We start from the raw sequence: 18,836 nt of genomic DNA on the forward strand, positions 1-18,836 counted from the left end.
TGTTTATTTCCAAAAAGAAACAAATTGTCCTTGATTGTCTTTACTTGTTTTTCTTCTTCGTTCCTGCTTTTCTATACTGAGGAAAAATAGCTTCTAGATTTTATATGAAACTGCATTCTGATCTAAAGTTCAAATATCTTGGCTGAGAGTGGTGGCTAACACCTATAATTCTAGCATTTTGGGAGGATGAAGTGAGAGGATTGCTTGAGCACAGGAGTTCAAGACAGCCTGGGAAGTATAGCAAGGATCTATCTTTTCAAAAAAATATTTTAAATTAGCCAGTCATGGTTGTATATTCCTGTAGTTCAGCAGCTACTTGAGAGTCTAAGGCAGAAGGATCACTCGATCCCAAGAGATTAAGGCTGTAGCGAGCTATGATTGTGCCAGTACAGTCCAGACCGGGCAACAGAGCAAGACCCTGTCTCCAGAAGAATTTTAAAAGTTCAAGTATCTTTTCACTTTATTAATGCCTTTGGGCTGGGACACTTAACAGCTGCTGGGCTTACAGAGGAACCTAGTAAGAAGCCTATTAGTGATTTACTGCCCTACAGACAGGTTTATAGCCCTACCCAGGACAAACTTTCATCCTATCTTCAAGATCTCTGGATCCCTTTTCAATGATTTCTTATCCTGATGGCACAGATTTATTTCTTATGTGAAGTACAAAGTTTTAAGCTTTAATGCTTTTCCTAAGGGATGTAAGAACTGCTGAAATACCCTCTTAAGTTTAGATATAAAAAGACAGATACTATAATCCTCCTTTATTCTCTTCTTCATAAAATTATCATTTTTCACAACCCGTGTGCAGACTAGATCCTACTACAATTTCGATATGAAACTGGAAACGTTAATAAGATACATCTGGCAATTCAGCTTTCAGGTCCCAGCTCAAATGTCACCATTTTAGATTTATAATCTTATAACACTGAGTTTTTTTCATAGGATTTAAATTAAAAATGTAACTATTTAATCAATCAATGTCTCTTTTCTCATCACACTGTAAACTCTTTGAGAGCAGACACTTTGTCTACTTTTCTCACCATTATATCCATGAAGAACATAGAAATTACTAAATAGTTGTATGTTCAAACAAGTGAAGAAGGGAATTAATGCATAAATGAATAAAAAGCAGGGATCAGATGTTTTGTATCATAGGAACTCTGTAAAGATTCAGAAATATTGTTGACACCAAACCAATCTCTAAATTGTGTTCTCTATATTCGCTATATATTTACCACTTTATCAGATAATGTATCTTACAGCAGAACTCAAGGTTAACTCTGAATTCTGCAAGGCCACCTGAAATCTGTATGGACCTGCTATGCTAGGTGAAGGAGATCCAATCTCTAGTTTCTTCTGACTTTCCAGGTTCTGACTCAGCGGAATGGACTAAAAGACCATTATCGATATTGAGAACTTCTAGGCTTCCTATCTAAAGAGCTCGAAATGAACTCTAAAGAGCTTGAAACATAGAACACTGTGTTTGATGTACCTAGAATCAAAGTTTCCCCCAAATTGAAAGCAGTTATAGATCAAGCATTCAGCCATAGTTGAATATAAAGGATAAAGGAAATGCAGACAGAGGTGGGAAATTAAAGGAAAAAGGCAACAGAAGAAAGCATTGATTTTTTTGACACAACCATTTGAAATAAGAAAAATAATGACAATAAGGTATGTACTTACACAATTACCAAAGAATTATAGCATATTTCTCAAACTCTATTATTTTTAATATTGATCAATAGATTATTGAGACAGTTGTATTAACTCTCACAGTCCAATATGTTACTATTGGGAGCACAGAAAGATACCTCATGTTTATATTTAATATAAGTTTCTTTTCTATCTTTTATCTGTCAGGGGAAATTGGCTAAGAGCACTGTGATTTAGAATACCTCAGATTTTCTTAGCTGTAGCCCAGTATGCAGATATAAGAATGGTGGGAATGAAAATTCCTCACACTGGGAATTCTGGCTTTATTGCTATTAAATCCTCTGCACAGAAGTTGAGACAGAGGTCTTGGGACCACATCTTTTACTTTCCCCCTTCTATCCTGTTCCCATTTCTGTGACTGAGTTTCATTTCTCAGTTTTATTTCTGCTCCGAGTTTTCTTTTCTCTGAGAATAAAATGATCAGATGTAAGTGGCACCTGTAGCCACAGCGAATAAAATATCCAGTTCTACCTTCCTTTTCTCAAAGGGACTTAATGTATTCAGTATCTTTCTCTGGATTAGAACAAAAGTTAGGAGCTAAATTAGAATTAACCTCAGATATTCTCACAATCACTAAGATACAGCATACGTGTGAATTAATTGACTGTTGATATTCAAAATCATTGTAAAATAACCTGTGGCATGAAAAAGAGAAACAAGCATATGATTGATTGATGGTTCCATATTAACACCATCTGTCTAGGGGCTCTTCTAAGAGTTCCATGGCAAGAGATAACAAAGTACACTAATGGAGCCTGAATTTTCTGTGGCTTAGAAAGTTGGTTACATTTCAAGTTAGGTTCACGACTGATTCCCTGCAGTTTAATTTAGCAAGCAATGCCCCCATTAAGATTGGTTCTCCCTCTGATTGAATCAGATAATTACTTGCTTATACTTTCAAGCTCTCGCACCCCTTCTGATTTCTTTTGTTTTCTCAATGGAACTACTGTCTGCTTGGTTAGTTGAAAGGATTAAATCCTAACTGAAAGAGAAGCAGGAGTCTTTGAAGTGGCTGTTCTATCTCTATTATAGAAACAGAAAAGGCAGGAAGTCCTCCAAAAACTGCCACCCCATTTATTGCTAAGTTTGTTCATGTCTGTACATTTTAAGGCATGGCTCTCTGAAGTCGTGGAGAATTAAATGGGGAGATGGATTCTAAAGAAGAAACATGTCAATCAAACATGTCTACACAAAAAAATTGTATACAGATGTTGACTGTAGCTTTATTCATCACAGTCTCAACCTGGAAACATCCTACATGCCATCAATAGAGGAATGAACAAAATATTCAGCAATAAAAGGAATAATTTATTAATATGTGCAACAAGATAGAAGGATCTCAAAAGCATTATGCAGAGTAGAAGAAAAATACTATGTGATAACAATTATATAAAACCCTAGAAAAAACAAGTCTAATCTATAAAGACAAAAAATAGATCAGTGATTGTCTGGAACCAAGGTACAGAGAGGAGAGAACTGACGAGGGATAAATATAAAGGACTTTTGTGGAATAATAAAATGCTCTGTATATTGATTGAAATGGTGTTTATATGGGAATAAATTTACCAAAATTTCTCAAAACACTTGAAAGGACTGTACTTTCTTATATATATATATGATTTTTAAAATGCAGATTACTTTAAATATATATGATTTTATACATACATTCTTCATTTCTTACTGCCGAATCCTGTCAACACAGAGACTACCTTTTACCCTGGACTTCACTTTCAAATAGGGAAACATATTCAACATTAAAAAAAAATTAAGTTCCCTGGTATACGGTTTCTCAAATTCGATGCTATTTATCTATAATTGGTAGGATAATATCCTCAAACATACCACATCTAATCCCAGGAAGCTGCAAATGGAAAAAGGGTCTTTGCAGTTGTGATTAAGGGTCTTATCCTGGACTATTCAGGTGGGAACTAAAATGCAATAAGAGTCCTTACAAGAAAGGGGCAAAAGGAGATTACACATAGAAAATGTGAAGTCAGAGATTGAGTAATGCAGCCACAAGCCAAGGAATGCTGGCAGCCACCAGAAGCTGGAAGCAGTAAGAAAAGGATTGTTCCCTAGGGCCTCCAGAAAGAATGTGGCCCAGCTTGATTTGGGGTCACTGATACTGATTTTGGACTTCTGGCTTCCAAAACTGTGAGAGAATAAATTTCTCTTAAGTCACCAAGTTTGTGGTAATTTATTAGTCACAGAAACTAGTACAATAGTTTTAATTAAATCCCAAACATTTAAAATGTTATAAATTCCATTCAATCAGAGATTTTTTGAGTTAGTATTATGAACAAAGCCATGGGGAAACCCGAGTTTAAGTCATTTATGCTCAAAGGAAGGAAGCAGATGCTGGAGCATAGGGCAGAAGAGATCAGAACTATCTGATAACAGAGAGGCTACAATGGTGATAAGAAAACAGGAGGGAAAGGTGCTATTATCTGAGCAAAGGGATCAGCTAATCCTTCAGGAAAAAGCTGGCTTTAAATTTGGCCTTGAAAGACTGATAAGACTTCAACAAAATGTGGCAGGATACCTAAATACAAATTTATTCACTATAAAGCTTCTTTGGCACTCTTGATATTGTGAATACAGCTAACCTGTAGTTCATAGAATGCACCTTGAAATCATAGAACCATGCTCAGTGTCAGTGTAAAAAGGTTCTAATAAGGGTGCTGTTCTTAGATCTCAACATAGATATAATGAGCATTCCTTAGTATCCCCTTCTCTACAGGAAAAATCTTGATGCTCATATGAATGCTAAAAATATAGCTTCTTTTGACTCTAGCTTTTTAAATTTGTGACTTGGAACAGGGTTCTGAGGTTATCTAATTGACAACAGTCCAATATCCCAGAAACTCATTTTCCAAAAGTGGTAATAGTCACACCACGTTGTAAGAAAAAATGAAGAGACACAACAACATTTGAGGTGTGCCATCACAAAAGATGTCTAGGGACTAGTGGCCAAAGCAGCCCTTTTCAAAATGAAAACTCCGGTCTAGGATTTACAGTTTAGTGAACTATTAAACTCCCCTCAGATTTTATTAAGGCCCCACCTGTTCTCCCATATATACACATATTATCAATAATGAATGAGCTCTGCCAGATATAAAAGCACTTTAGATATTAAAGCAACTTGGTACTACACACAGAATATACAGCTTGGTGATATGAAATAAGCTAGATATATCAACAAATATGGGTGAAAATTAGATATAAGCTAGTATCTCATATCAATGGACAATAAATGATAATAAAGTAATCAGCTTTTAAAAAGTAAGCTGGATTCTAACTCACCTCTTCAACTAAGATGTAAATCTCAGAAGAATCAAAGATTTAGTTATGAAACTCTCTCTCATAAAATCCTTGAGTAAATTTTTTTGTATTTTAGATGGAGTGCCACTCTGTCTCACAGGCTGGAGTGCAGCGGTACAATCTCAGTTCACTGCAACCTCTCCCTCCCAGGTTGACACAAGTCTCGTGCCTCAGCCTCTGAAGTAGCTGAAATTACAGGCATGTACTACCATACCAAGCTAATTTTTTTTGTATTTTTTGTAGAGATGGGGGTTTGCCATGTTGCCCAGGCTGGTCTTGAACTACTAGCCTCAAATGATCCACCTGCCTCAGCCTCCCAAAGTGCTGGAATTACAAGCATAAGCCACCACACCTGGCCCAAGAATTTTATTCCAATCAGAACATGAAACCTAATACCTTAAAAATTAAAAAAGATTGAAACCATAAAAAAAGATTGGTAAAGAAAAAATTTCATTTCATAAAAATGAAAAATTCTGAACTAAAAAGAATACCACAAAGTCAACAGTCTAGAGAATACGTGCAACTGAGAACAAAGGGCTAATTTCCTTAATATATGAAAAAGTGTAAATATTAATTAAAGAGATCAGTTATTCCATGGAAAAACCTGACAAAGAACAAGGATAAGTGATTCACGTGGCTAATAAACATCTGTTAGTCTATGCTAAATTGATAACACCTTCTTAAGGGGCAATTTGGCAACATCTGGCAAATTTTTAAATGCATATAATCTGAGAGATTTTACTTGTAAATATTATTTGACAAATATTCTCAACCAAGTATACACATAAGCTTTTTTTTGCTTAACAATTTCTTTGTATTTTTATTGATTTTTTAAAAAGCTCTGCTCAGTTATGATAATGAAAAGGGAAACCACAATTACAATTCACAGATCATGGCATGGAAAACCAACACACACCCCATAAGGAATTACACCAAACTCTTTCCTTTATGTTCATTCAAAAGAGAGTGAAGTACACAAGTGTCAAAGATGAGCACTGTAATTTTTTTCTTCTTAGAAGTCTACATATAAGAATATATTTTATACATAACATCATGGTATCTTACTGGCATATTAAATTACTTCATCAAATTTGTTCCTTAAATGTGAACCTTAATTGTTTATAATGGATGGGTATTTGATGTCACTCTATGAAAATAGTTATATGCTTATTGAAAAGATTTGTAATTATTCTATCTTGAAAAAAATTTTTTGAAAAAAAAGTCACCAAGAATGTGCTAGGAAGAGGAAGGGGCAACCTTAAAGTTGGTTTATATCATTTTATTTTAAAGAGAAGGGCACTAGAATTTCAAAAAATAGGTGGAACTTGGGGTACAGATATCTTCTAGGACTGCAGCAATGCCGAAACCCATTAAAGTGAGTCACCTTCATTTCCTAAAACTTCCAGTTATCACTTTAAACACATTTCTCACTCCACTAGCAAATAAGTGAGAAAAAGTGATGTAGCAGAAGTTGCTTAGTTTTTCCTCAAATGATTGATAAGCCAGTTAGAATGGCAAATTCATCTTCCAAGTGATTAATAACAAAGCAGATTCATTAGAGTACTCTAGCCTGAAACGAAGGCAATCATACAAGGAACTTTTTATAACTCACTAAAAAAGACGCCACTTCCAACTGTCCAGTTGTCTAAGAAGCAGCTTTTATAAAAGTTCAGAATTACAAATATATGCTATGTTCCAGACAACAAACATCTTCAGCAGCAATAACAGCTTGAGAAGATTGCTTGGTTTTTCTAGGCACACAGTTGATAGAAAGCTACATGAGTAAAGAAAAATCTTTGATTAGCTTTCACCTGTGCTCTAAACCTTTAGTAACTCAGGGAATATAGCCTTCGTTCTACTAACTCTCTAACTAGAAATCCTGTTAAAATATCCACCAAGGGCTTTAAAAATCAGCACCAACCACATGAACCCCTTTGTCAGTTCATGGAAGGATTAACCTCCTAGAAATTCTAATTCAGACCAGTAGAGGAGTCAAGAAGAAGAATATTAAGACATCACAGGTAGAGGCACAACCTTAAGGTTTAACCTCAGCTGACTTCAGGGACAATTCCAACCACAAATAAGAGACATCAAATTCTGAGATTTGTTGCAATCTTTCTCTGATCAGTACGATGTTTCCTGTAAGTAGAGAAACCTTTATCTGCATTTTTTGAGAAGTAATTGGCACAAACATACACATCTATAAAGATGCAAATTTCCAAATACACACCACCATTCTTATGTGCTGCCATGACTACCTTCCTTTGTTATAGTCTGTTTGATCGTACAAAGAATTATTCACTCTGCAGCAGCTTAATACATACTAATAAAGACTTCACATGAAGCTATAACCCACTCCCTGAGGTGGATAAAAAATACTTATTGTCCATTTACAAATTTATTTTTCAATGATTAAACTCTCAGAAAAGGCATCATATTTTTGAGATGTAAGGAACACCTATTGTCAACCCAGTTACTTTACTTTTAAACTGTTTCAACTTAAAATATACATAGCAATTTCACTTAAACTTTATCAGCACAGGAAGCTATCAATTTTTATAATTTTATGTTTAATATTGCTCTATTTCAAAACTTTATCACTAGACAGTATGAACAGTTTCATATATTATCATTTTCTAATTGCATTTTCCCTTTTGAATTGTCAGCTCACGTCACTTGCCTGCTTATCTTTTGTAGTATCAATATTTTTTTAATTGTTTATTTTTTATTGCGTTTTAGGTTTGGGGGTACATGTGCAGAACATGTAAGATAGTTGCATAGGTACACACATGGCAGTGTGTTTTGCTGCCTTCCGCCCCTTCACCCACATTTGGCATTTCTCCCCATGCTATCCCTCCCCAGCTCCCCCCGCCCCTCTGTCCCTCCCCTACTCCCCCCCAATAGACCCCAGTGTGTAGTACTCCCTTCCCTGTGTCCATGTGTTCTCATTGTTCATCACCCGCCTATGAGTGAGAATATGCGGTGTTTCATTTTCTATTCTTGTGTCAGTTTGCTGAGAATGATGTTCTCCAGATTCATCCATGTCCCTACAAAGGACACGAACTCATCATTTTTGACTGCTGCATAATATTCCATGGTGTATATGTGACACATTTTCCCAGACCAGTCTATCATCGATGGGCATTTGGGTTGGTTCCAGGTCTTTGCCATTGTAAACAGTGCTGCAATGAACATTCATGTGCATGTGTCCTTATAGTAGAATGATTTATAGTCCTTCGGATATATACCCAGTAATGGGATTGCTGGGTCAAATGGAATTTCTATTTCTAGGTCCTTGAGTATCAATATTTTTATAACTTGAGTGTATCCTTAATATTTGATATTAAAATGTATCATACTTGATGTAAACATGTTATCATTGATCTTATTCCATTACTATTTTCATCATAAGGATATTTTAAACATATATATGAACATTTTCATTATTCCTATTACTTGGATGTTTAAAAGCTATTCCTTTATAGATTAAACTATTTTATCTTCTGCTAGTTCTTCTGTAATTTGATATTTTGTAATTAACCCTCTAATAATTTGATGTGATCTAGACATTTCATTCTCCTTCAGCACATAAGCAGCAGCAGATAAACTACAATTCCCACTCTAACGTTATAATAGGTATAAAGCTACTCCTTTTTCTTACGCCTAGTGAAGAATGCAGCATGAACGCCTGTCCTTAAGTGACCCACCCGCTTCAGCCTTATAAACTGCTAGGACTATAGGTCTGAGTGACCACGCCCAGACGTTTTGTTGTTTTATTCAGAGACAAGATCTTGCTGTCGCCCAGATCAGAGTGCAGTGGTGCTATCATTGCTCCCTGCAACTTCAAGCTTGGCCTCAAGCAATCCTTCTGCCTTTGCCTCCTGAGTAGCTAGAACTATAGGCTTGTTCAACCACACCTGGCTAATTTTTTTTTTTTTTTTAATGTAGATATGGGTCTCACTCTGTTTCCCAGGCTGATTTCAAACTTTTGGATTCAAGCAGTCTTCCTGCCTCTGCCTCCTAAAGCACTGGGATTACAGGCCCTTATACGGTTTGTTTATCCATTCACCTATTAAAGAACAACTAATTGCTTCTAATTTGGCTCAAACTTTTCAGTCCTTTTTTCTGTTTATAGTGTAAAACGCAGTTGTAAATAGGAAAAGTGATAATATATATCATGATTATTTTGTTCTTGAATTTAAAAGGAATGTCTATACTTTGCCCACATACAAATGTTGGCTTTGTGCATGAGTGTTAACCATCATTCCTCACACTTTCCTGTATTCTTAAAACTGCATACAGTCAAAAATATATGTTGTCAAAGATCAAGGAGGGAAGAGTCCTCGGAATCAGCTATATTTCTTTATTCAAATCTTTCAAATATGTCAAAAAAGTTTTTCATTTCATTATTATACTTTAAGTTCTGGGGTACATGTGCAGAACATGCAGGTTTGTTACATAGGTAACATGTGCCATGGTGGTTTCCTGCATCCATTTCCCTGCCATCTACATCAGGTATCTCTCCTGTTGCTAGCCCCTCACCCTCTGCTAATCCCTCCTCTAGCCCCCCAGCGCCAACAGGCCTGGTGTGTATGTTCCCCTCCCTGTGTCCATGTGTTCTTATTGTTCAACACCCACTTATGAGTGAGAACATGCAGTGTATGGTCTTCTGTTCTTGTGTCAGTTTGCCAAGAATGATGGTTTCCAGCTTCATCCATGTCCCTGCAAAGGACATGAACTCAACCCTGTTTCATGGCTGCATTACGATCCATGGTATATATGTGCCACATTTTCAAAAATTAATTTTCTTCTCAAAGATTCTACATGGTTTACCTCTTTGAACAATATTCATGTTTTACATATTTGAATTTTTTTCTTTTATAATTTCACATATTTGTTATTATAAAAAGCTTTAAATGCTTATCAGAGCAGGTGAAATACAATCAAGTCATGTTTTTCATGACTTTGAAAGGTATCTAGTTTTCATAGGTATTGAACATAATTGATTTTTGTGTGTATATAATGTATTTACATGTATATTTCTATGTATATTTATACTTAGATTCATACAAAATTTTTCTAGTCACTTTCTCAAGTATTTCCCTTAATTATACATGCCCCCTCCTGACATCACATTTTCCCTTTAGAAAACATTTTTAGAAGCTTCAATTTCCCCAAATGATCTGTATAACTTTATCTTTTACTTTACTTAAGGTAATATTTTTTCATGTATTTAATTTTTTCCATTAAATCTGTAGTACACTAAGGTGAGCTAAAAATCTTCTCATTTTTTCTTCTCTGTATTTCACATAATTTTTGTTGCTGGTATTTTGTGCTTATAAGATTATCAGTGTTATATACTCATAACATAATTATCATCTATAATTTATACATTTTATCATACTGTCATGATCCTCTTCACTTATACTATCTTTTCTTTTACTTTTACTCTGCCATTTTTGCTAATTTTACCCTTTGGTCTATTTTCAGCAGATATTCTCAGAGCAACAAATCACTGGACCTTTTAAATAAACAATCTAAGATTCAGTGTGTTTTATGTATGAATATCAAATATTGATGTTACTTGTTACATCTGCCTTATGCCTTTTTTGGAGAAGTATATTTCCTTTTTCTTTTTCTAATTCCATTGTCTTTTGTATTTTTAGTATAACTAGAAAAAGCTAATGTCATCTTTCTAACCTCACCCCTAATTGTACCACTCTTATTTTATAATCTAATTCACAGGTTTACTTATTTGTAAATTGGTTAAGTGATTTCAATATTCTTTATATGTATTTTCCACAGTAACTTTGAAATTCAACCTCTTTTTAAAAAATTAATCATTGAAAATCTGAATATCATCATCACTAAAGGTAAAGTTTTTGAAAGCATTTCATAGTGATAGCATTTCAACTGGGTGTGACATACTTGCATCACATCTCTTCTTAGAGAACATGTAAAATACTGCTCTACTATCTTTTGACTTCAACAGTATGATAGAGAAATAGGAGCTATCCAGATTTTAATTCTTTTGATAATTTATCTTTGAAATGGGAAATGCAAAAGAAAATCTGTATACTATGAAAGAAGTAAAATAGCCAGCGTATATCTTAGAGTTTTTGCTTGTTTTATTTATCTGAAATAAAGTGAGGCACTGTTGTCTCCTACCTATTATTTTTTAACTTCTGTCTTTATCTGGTATGCCATTGATTAACAGTCTGTTTTGTTATTTAGAAACTTCTGTTTTCCATGTCTGCTCTGACATCTGTCATATTTTCTTTCATCTTTATTTTCTTATGTCCCACCAACTTTCACCAGTGACTTTCTGCAGCATTGAATTTGCTGTCTACTGTTTTTAAATATTATGTTAATTGGTCAACAGCAGAATTCCACCTTTTTCTTCCACAACTCTCATATTCTCTTATCAATGAAAATAAGTAACTTATTTTCTAAAAACTATAATGGGTCTCTCTTACACAAAAATCCATTTCAAGTCTTACCTGAATATTAGAAAAATTATCTCAGGAAATATGAACAAAAAAAAGTCGATTATCTTATTCCAGTCATAAGTAAGTAAAATGAGAAAGAAAAAGAGGAAAATGAGCAAAGAAGTTGTTTTCTCTTGTATACATCTTGCATGCAATATTATAAGGTTTGTATTCTTAATTCAATTAAATTTAATTCAGTGGGTATGTCACTGAAGGATCAGCACACTCTCAGTGCTGAAAATCAAGTCTAAGTCCTAACCACTCCTAGATTTTATCTATAGACTAAGCACTGGAATGATTTATCCCATCTCCTCGTCACATAACAGGTTTATACACAGAAGTTTGGGGCCAGAGTTTTGATAGACCTCCCCTCAATTCTTGCTCCAGTGAGGAAGTAATGGTGGGTTTGTTTGGTATTTCACAATTATTCACTCTCCTGCCATATTTCCTATAAGAAGTTTCCAGATCCTTGCCATTGCCACGTGTCTCACTTTGGCCAATGAAATGTGCTCAGTGAACCACATACATGATGACTAGGCAGAAGCTGTAAAAGGTCTTGTAAGTTTCCACCAGTGCCTCACCTCTGCTATCCACCATGGGAATGATACATCCCAGACATGTACTGCTGCTTCACCATGGGATCCAGAAGACAACACGTGGAACAGAACCATAGCCAAGAGTGGAGAATAGCCTGGAACCATTGAGATCTAGGGGTGTGTGTTAGCAGAGCAAAGCTGACTAGCATTGTTGGGTTTGGAGTTGTATTTGTTTGCTAGGGTTAACATAAAAGGTTCCACAAAGTGCGTAGCTTAAACAAGAATAATTCGTTTCTTACTGTTCCAGAGGCCAGAAATCTGAGATCAAGGTGTCAGTAGGATTGATTCCTTTTGAAGGAGAATCTGTTCCATGTCTGTTCCTAGCTTCTGGTGGTTTGCTAGAAATTTTTGACTGCCTTGGCTTGTAGATGTATCACCCTGAGCTCTGCTTTCATATTCACCTGCAATTCTGTGTGCATGTGTATGTCTATCTCTATGTTCAATTTCCCCTTTTATTAGGACACTGGTCATATTGGACTAGAGTCCACCCTAAGGATGACTTCATCTTAACTTGATCATCTGCAAAGATCCTTTTTCTAAGTCAGGTCACATTCACAGGTACAAAATGTTAGGATTTCAACATCCTTTTAAAGGATATAATTCAACTTCCAATACAGGCAGACAGATTAGCAAAAGGCCAAATAAGGATCTTCAGCTTCAGCCAGCAGCAACCTTTTCATACTTGTGTTTTAGTCAAGTGGTACCAAGTTTGGGGCTGGAAAGCAGGTTAGCTATTGCAAGTATTTTTACCAGTGAAGTCTTTTTTTTTTCTAGATAAATGATTGTCTATTCTTTTCCTTGAGAAATTAGAAGGGAAAATCTACTGGTGCTTTTTCCTAACTATCTTTCTAGACATCATCCACTAGAGATTATTGCCAAGAACAATTTTCTGTTGACATCAATCAAATTAAAAAGAAGTAATAGCAAACATAATGGTATAATTTCTACTTTCAAATATCTAATAAGAATATTTAAGACAGCCATCAATAATCATTATGAAGTAACTTTTAGTAAGTGAGCCAACATTTTAAAATGCCCTGCATTCATTCATGCAGACACAGACACACACACATTCATTCAATTAGTGGTGATAGTCAACCCAAATTAAGTAAAAGTCTATATTAACCCATAGCTTTGGTGACAGTTAAAGGTAATAATAATAGAAACCCTTAAAGTTATCAATTTTCTGTTTTACTTTTATTCGGCATGGATTCTTTATTCTCTCCCTGCATTCCAAAGTTTCATTACATTAGACTCATATTTAATAAGATTGAAACTTCAGTGGTTGCAGAAGCAGAGTACTACTACTTGTAGAGTAGTAAGTGAATAAACGGACATAAGATCAGTTTTCTAAAGCATGTTATTTTCAGCTTAATCAATTATCATTATTCTCTGTGTCCACATTAATTTCTAGGCCCATTATTGTTAAAACACCCCTGATTAAATAAATTGAGCTGATACTTATACAAATATTAGTTATGGTTTAAGCCAAATTTATATAAACATTTATACTGGGTTTATACTAACTACACTATATGGAATATTCTGACATCAAATTTGTATTCTACTATTAAATTTAACTCAATTTTAAAATACTTCTCACTGGTCTGATATCATAGGAACTCTCACCTCTGCATGGTTAAGTGAAATGTATTATGCCATTTACGTGGTTTCCACAGCTATGGGACCGGACCTAACAGATAATTAGGTGTTAGAAAACATCAGAGACTTAGTTCCAAGGCTCCTCCTGTACTGTGCAGAAAGATTGGCAGCACCAATTCCATTGGCAAGAGGCCACATTCAGTCTGAAATTTCAAAGACAGCCAGGGTGGCTGTGTCTCCAGTGGTTGTAAATGGTCACTGACATTCAGACAGATAGTCATATGTTTAGCATTTATTTTCTTTTCTTTATTCTTTACCTTTAATATGACTGTCATTGCTCAAAGCAGGTAGGAAAACAAAAGGGATGAGTATAAAGAATGATAAACCCAGTAATGGGATTGCTGGGTCAAATGGAATTTCTATTTCTAAGGCCTTGAGGAATCGCCACACTGTCTTCCACAATGGTTGAACTAATTTACACTCCCACCAACAGTGTAAAAGTGTTCCTTTTTCTCCACATCCTCTCCAGCATCTGTTGTCTCCAGATTTTTTAATGATCGCCATTCTAACTGGTGTGAGATGGTATCTCAATGTGGTTTTGATTTGCATCTCTCTGATGACCAGTGACGATGAGCATTTTTTCATATGATTGTTGGCCTCATATATGTCTTCTTTCGTAAAGTGTCTGTTCATATCCTTTGCCCACTTTTGAATGGGCTTGTTTGTTTTTTTCCTGTAAATCCGTTTGAGTTCTTTGTAAATTCTGGATATCAGCCCTTTGTCAGATGGGTAAACTGTAAAAATTTTTTCCCATTCTGTTGGTTGCCGATCCACTCTAGTGACTGTTTCTATAGGGGGGAAAAGGGGAGGGCCAGTGGGAGGGGGAGGTGGGGAGGGATAGCCTGGGGAGAAATGCCAAATGTGGATGAAGGGGAGAAGGAAAGAAAAGCACACTGCCATGTGTGTTCCTACGCAACTGTCTTGCATGCTCTGCTCATGTACCCCAAAACCTAAAATCCAATAAAAAATTTAAAAAAAAAAGAATGATAAAATGGTAGCAAGAATGAGGGCTGAGCAATCACAGCATGACTGTACATAATGTCTAAAAGGTTATAATGCAGTTATCTTTCAGAATTAGTTTCTGCATTTGCCAAATTGATTGTCATGTCATTGAGTAGAAGTTTCATTTATTATTTTTTCTCAAGCTGCTCCATGAACCCAATATTTCATATTCATCATGTATCTTGGAGATAATTTCATTTGTCAGGGATAATATAAGAAATGAAAGAAGGGTAAAGATTCAGAAGCAAAATAAGAAAGAAAGAAAGATGAAAACAAACTCAGGATTCAGAGAATCCTGGCTATGCTAACCAATATAAAGGAGATTGTGGGGGCGATCATGAAAACAAATATGATCACGGAACTCAACCTGAGACAAAACTTCCTCACGTGCCTTCCGGAGATCCAAGTACTATCCGTCAGAATTATATTATTAAAATGAGATAAATGCCTTAGATAAACAGATGGAAGTGGCTCATACAAATGAGAAATGCAAAGCAGAAAATGGTGTACAGAATCTTGGTCAGTGTCCACTGTCTCCGGGATGATGTCATGGCTATAAACTTACTGTGATACTATTTCTATGAGATTAAGGAGTCTAGCATGAGTTCAGAGCACCCTCTGGCCTGCTGAGTTTGTCTGTAATGTATGGTTAAGAGTCACAAGGTTTGAAATTCTAGAGCTATCGTGTTGGTTGTGAACCATCAAAACTTTCTGTGGATTATATTAATGTTAAATTGATAGATATGCCCATTGGGGTGGCAGCAACAGAGCTACAGCAATGAAGGAAGAAGCCTGTCCACATACAGGTCTCCTAAGACCATCTCCTTATGGCTCTGAATCTTAGGCACTGGTATTCATGGGCACCTTGAAGCTCACTAAGAGACCTTCCTGGGCAAGACTGCCTGACTCATTCTCAAATAATACAACCTGGGAAACAAATACACCTCACTGGTTGTTTTAGGAACCCATCAAATACAGATCCTTCTCAACTTACAATGTTGTTAAATTGTGATAAATTCATGGTAATTCGTGATAAACTCATTAGAAATTGAAAATACTGTAAGTTGAAAATGCATTTAATATACCTAATCTATCAAGCATTGTAACCTAGCCTTGCCTACCTTAAACATGCTCAGAACACTTACATTTCTTATAGTTGGGCAAAATCATCCAGCACAAATCTTGTTTTATAACAAAGTGTTGAGTTATCTTGTGTATTTTATTGAATATTATACTGAAAGTAAAAATAACCAGGATGATTGTAGGGGTGCTTGAAATACAGTTTCTGATAAATATATATCACTTTCACACCATCATGAAGTCAAAAAAATCGTAAGTTGAACCATCATGTGTATGAAATAGTTAACACTCAAGAACTTCCAATGCCTTCTTGGCATTGTGCAGACAAGTTGAATAGACTGAACACGGCCTAGGTATTTCATTTCTTGGCATGCAAAGTAATTTCTCAAGGTTGATACATTGGTGGTTCTATCACGCTTGCTACAGAAATACTCAAAATACTCTCTATGAGGTTGCATTTATCATGTACATGAGCATATTATCAATATGGAGGATAGTTGTGCTTAATTTCATTTACCCATTACCCACCAGGAAACAGTGAAGTCACTGTAGGCCAAAAGTAATAGTAATTCATGACTAAGCTCATCTCCATTTGGAAGAAATTTCTTTAATTCAGGGTCGTTAGACTACATAGAAAAGGCTTTAGTCACAACTCCTCATCTAACTTCATGAAGTCATTTGTTCCATCAGGTTTGTCAGGAAGTTTGGTAGATTTCTTGAATGATGACTGAGATGAGGCTGGCACAATTCAACACATTTATTCCATCATTCTTCCAGTTAATATGTTTGTCTGTTCGTATCTGTGGAATTTGGGGAACTTAAATGTAATTTCAGAATATGAGGACTTGGTGAGAGCTTGGGCTCTATAGCTTCAATTATGGAATTTATTGGCATTCATGACCACACCCCTGACTGTCCTTCACAAGGAGAACATTTGTTCAGGGTGTCAGCCTGAGATATGATTCTACTATAGGGCAGGTGCGTGGACAGGTATAGGTAATGTAGGCAGCAAAACTGAAGTCAAGAATAATGCATAGGTCTTCTAAATGATAGTGAGATAGTATATCAGCAAGCAAAAGCTCTATGAGTGAGAGGTAACATGGTCAGTAGACGCTGAGTAGCAAGAGCTTATGATGTGACAGAGGGTCACTTGTGTGATATTTTGGGTAATGACTCCAGCCAGAGATCTGCAGTGTAAGCTCTCATAGAAGTAGGCTTTGAACATGGTGAGCAGCAGGTAGACATGCTAATGCCCCTCCTTTGAGGAGTTAGTACAACTACTCTACAAGTGTACAAAAATGGCTCCAGGTTGTGCAAAAGTGGGGCTGCAGAATGAGCTGTAGACTAGACTAGTGATGCATTAGCAGATTCGGTGGAATATTTTATTTGTAGTGAAAGAACTACCCCTTGAACTACACAATCTGCCTTACCACAAACTGCACATGGGTGTCCTCTCTTTATCTGCCATCAATTGCAGTAGGCATACCTTACAAATGCCAACAGGGAGGAGGAATGTGTGTTCCCTTCTCCATCTCTCTTGGATAGGAATTTGTCACACCTTCATGTTCCTGGCAACTGAACCACACCCCTGACTGTCCTTCACAGACCGGTGTGCAGTCCCTATCAAGGCTCCTACATAGCTTCTCAAATTCCTGTCAGTTCAGAAAAACTGGAGGTTAATAATAATGGCAGTAAGAGCAATATTTATAATAAAAGAAATACCTGTTACTGGAAGCTTATTATGTACCAGTCATGTTTCTTACTTGATGATTACAATTGTATTTAATTCATGAAATATTTTTGTGATCTTAGAGATATGAAACTTAGTGAAACGACTTCCCTGAAGTCTTACATCTAATAAACAGTAGGAAAGAATAGAAACTCAGTTCTGTAAGATGCCGAAGACCACAGTCTCAAACATGCTCAGTAGAAATACACACACCAACATACATTTTTGCATATACATATATACATACACAGATGGGGGATATATTATTCTTAGAAAAAAGATTCTGCATGGCTCTCTACCTACTAAATGTCAAATCTCCCCTTCTCTTTTATTAACCAAAACCTTTATTTTGGTGAAGTACCAATTTGTCCAATTAAAATCTTCATTTTCCCAGCCATTCCTGTAGCTGTAGATGATCCTGTGACCCAGCTCTGACAAAGGAAACATAATTGGGAATCTGGTAGAAATTTCTACATGAGTTTTTCCACACTCCTATAATAATTGCTGCCCTCTCCTCTTTCCTGCTTCTATTTTTCTTTCAGGCTAGGATATGAACCTGATGCTTGGAGGTACAGAACCATCCAGAGATCCACACACTAAGGATGGCAGGGCAGGAAGATGGAAGAAATCTGACTCTTGATGACATCACGGTGTCACTGAACTTTTATCCATTTATGGCTGAATGCATTCCTTACTGATATGATTAGGTATAGTATTTTATAGTTGAAATTTGTGAATTAAAAGCTCTTCTCTCTTAATTCTTATTACACTCAGGTCATTTTGGTAGTGGGCACTTCACTTCTAGAATACAGCAAGAGCCCTCCCAAACTTCAAAACTTTTCTATATAGGTCTCATTGCAGTTAAAACACCCACACAATTATGTACCAAAAATTTCCATGTCCCAAGCACTTAATAGCATTGGTGCTACAATCTAATTAGTGTAAGTAAATTATGGGGACAGGGAGATTATGATAGCTCCTACTACACTACAGCCAATTTGCACATTTTCCTAGAATTATTTTAAGTGTTGTTATCACCCAAACACCTGCTGCTATGTAGGCAGGAAAAACAAGAGAGAAAGCTAAACATAATAAATCAAAAATAAATGTGCACAATCCCTAAATACAGGATACAAATCACAGCTTTTAAATTTAAGGGGCAGTACACTTGGTTACTAACAAGTCTCTAAGTCTCTGTAAGTATTAAGACCCAGGCAAGAAGAAAAAACAATCCTTAGAGCTTCT

At 35.8% G+C, this 18,836-nt stretch overlaps 2 long non-coding RNA genes across 4 annotated transcripts in view; one reads left to right on the top strand and one right to left on the bottom strand.

Annotated features, from left to right (window-relative positions):
• Positions 1 to 18,836, bottom strand: part of LOC108588864 (uncharacterized) — a 382,270-nt gene that overhangs the window by 227,460 nt on the left and 135,974 nt on the right. The gene's annotated exons all lie outside the window — the stretch shown is intronic.
• Positions 1 to 18,836, top strand: part of LOC118148788 (uncharacterized) — a 36,690-nt gene that overhangs the window by 6,894 nt on the left and 10,960 nt on the right. For both annotated transcript variants that reach the window (XR_004735745.3, XR_013528687.1), the window contains exon 2: positions 18,134 to 18,298. This is a non-coding gene — a long non-coding RNA (uncharacterized LOC118148788). The remainder of the gene's footprint in view (positions 1 to 18,133; positions 18,299 to 18,836) is intronic.

The sequence above is a fragment of the Callithrix jacchus genome, chromosome 17 (genome assembly GCF_049354715.1).
Source record: "Callithrix jacchus isolate 240 chromosome 17, calJac240_pri, whole genome shotgun sequence".
NCBI lineage: Eukaryota > Metazoa > Chordata > Mammalia > Primates > Cebidae > Callithrix > Callithrix jacchus.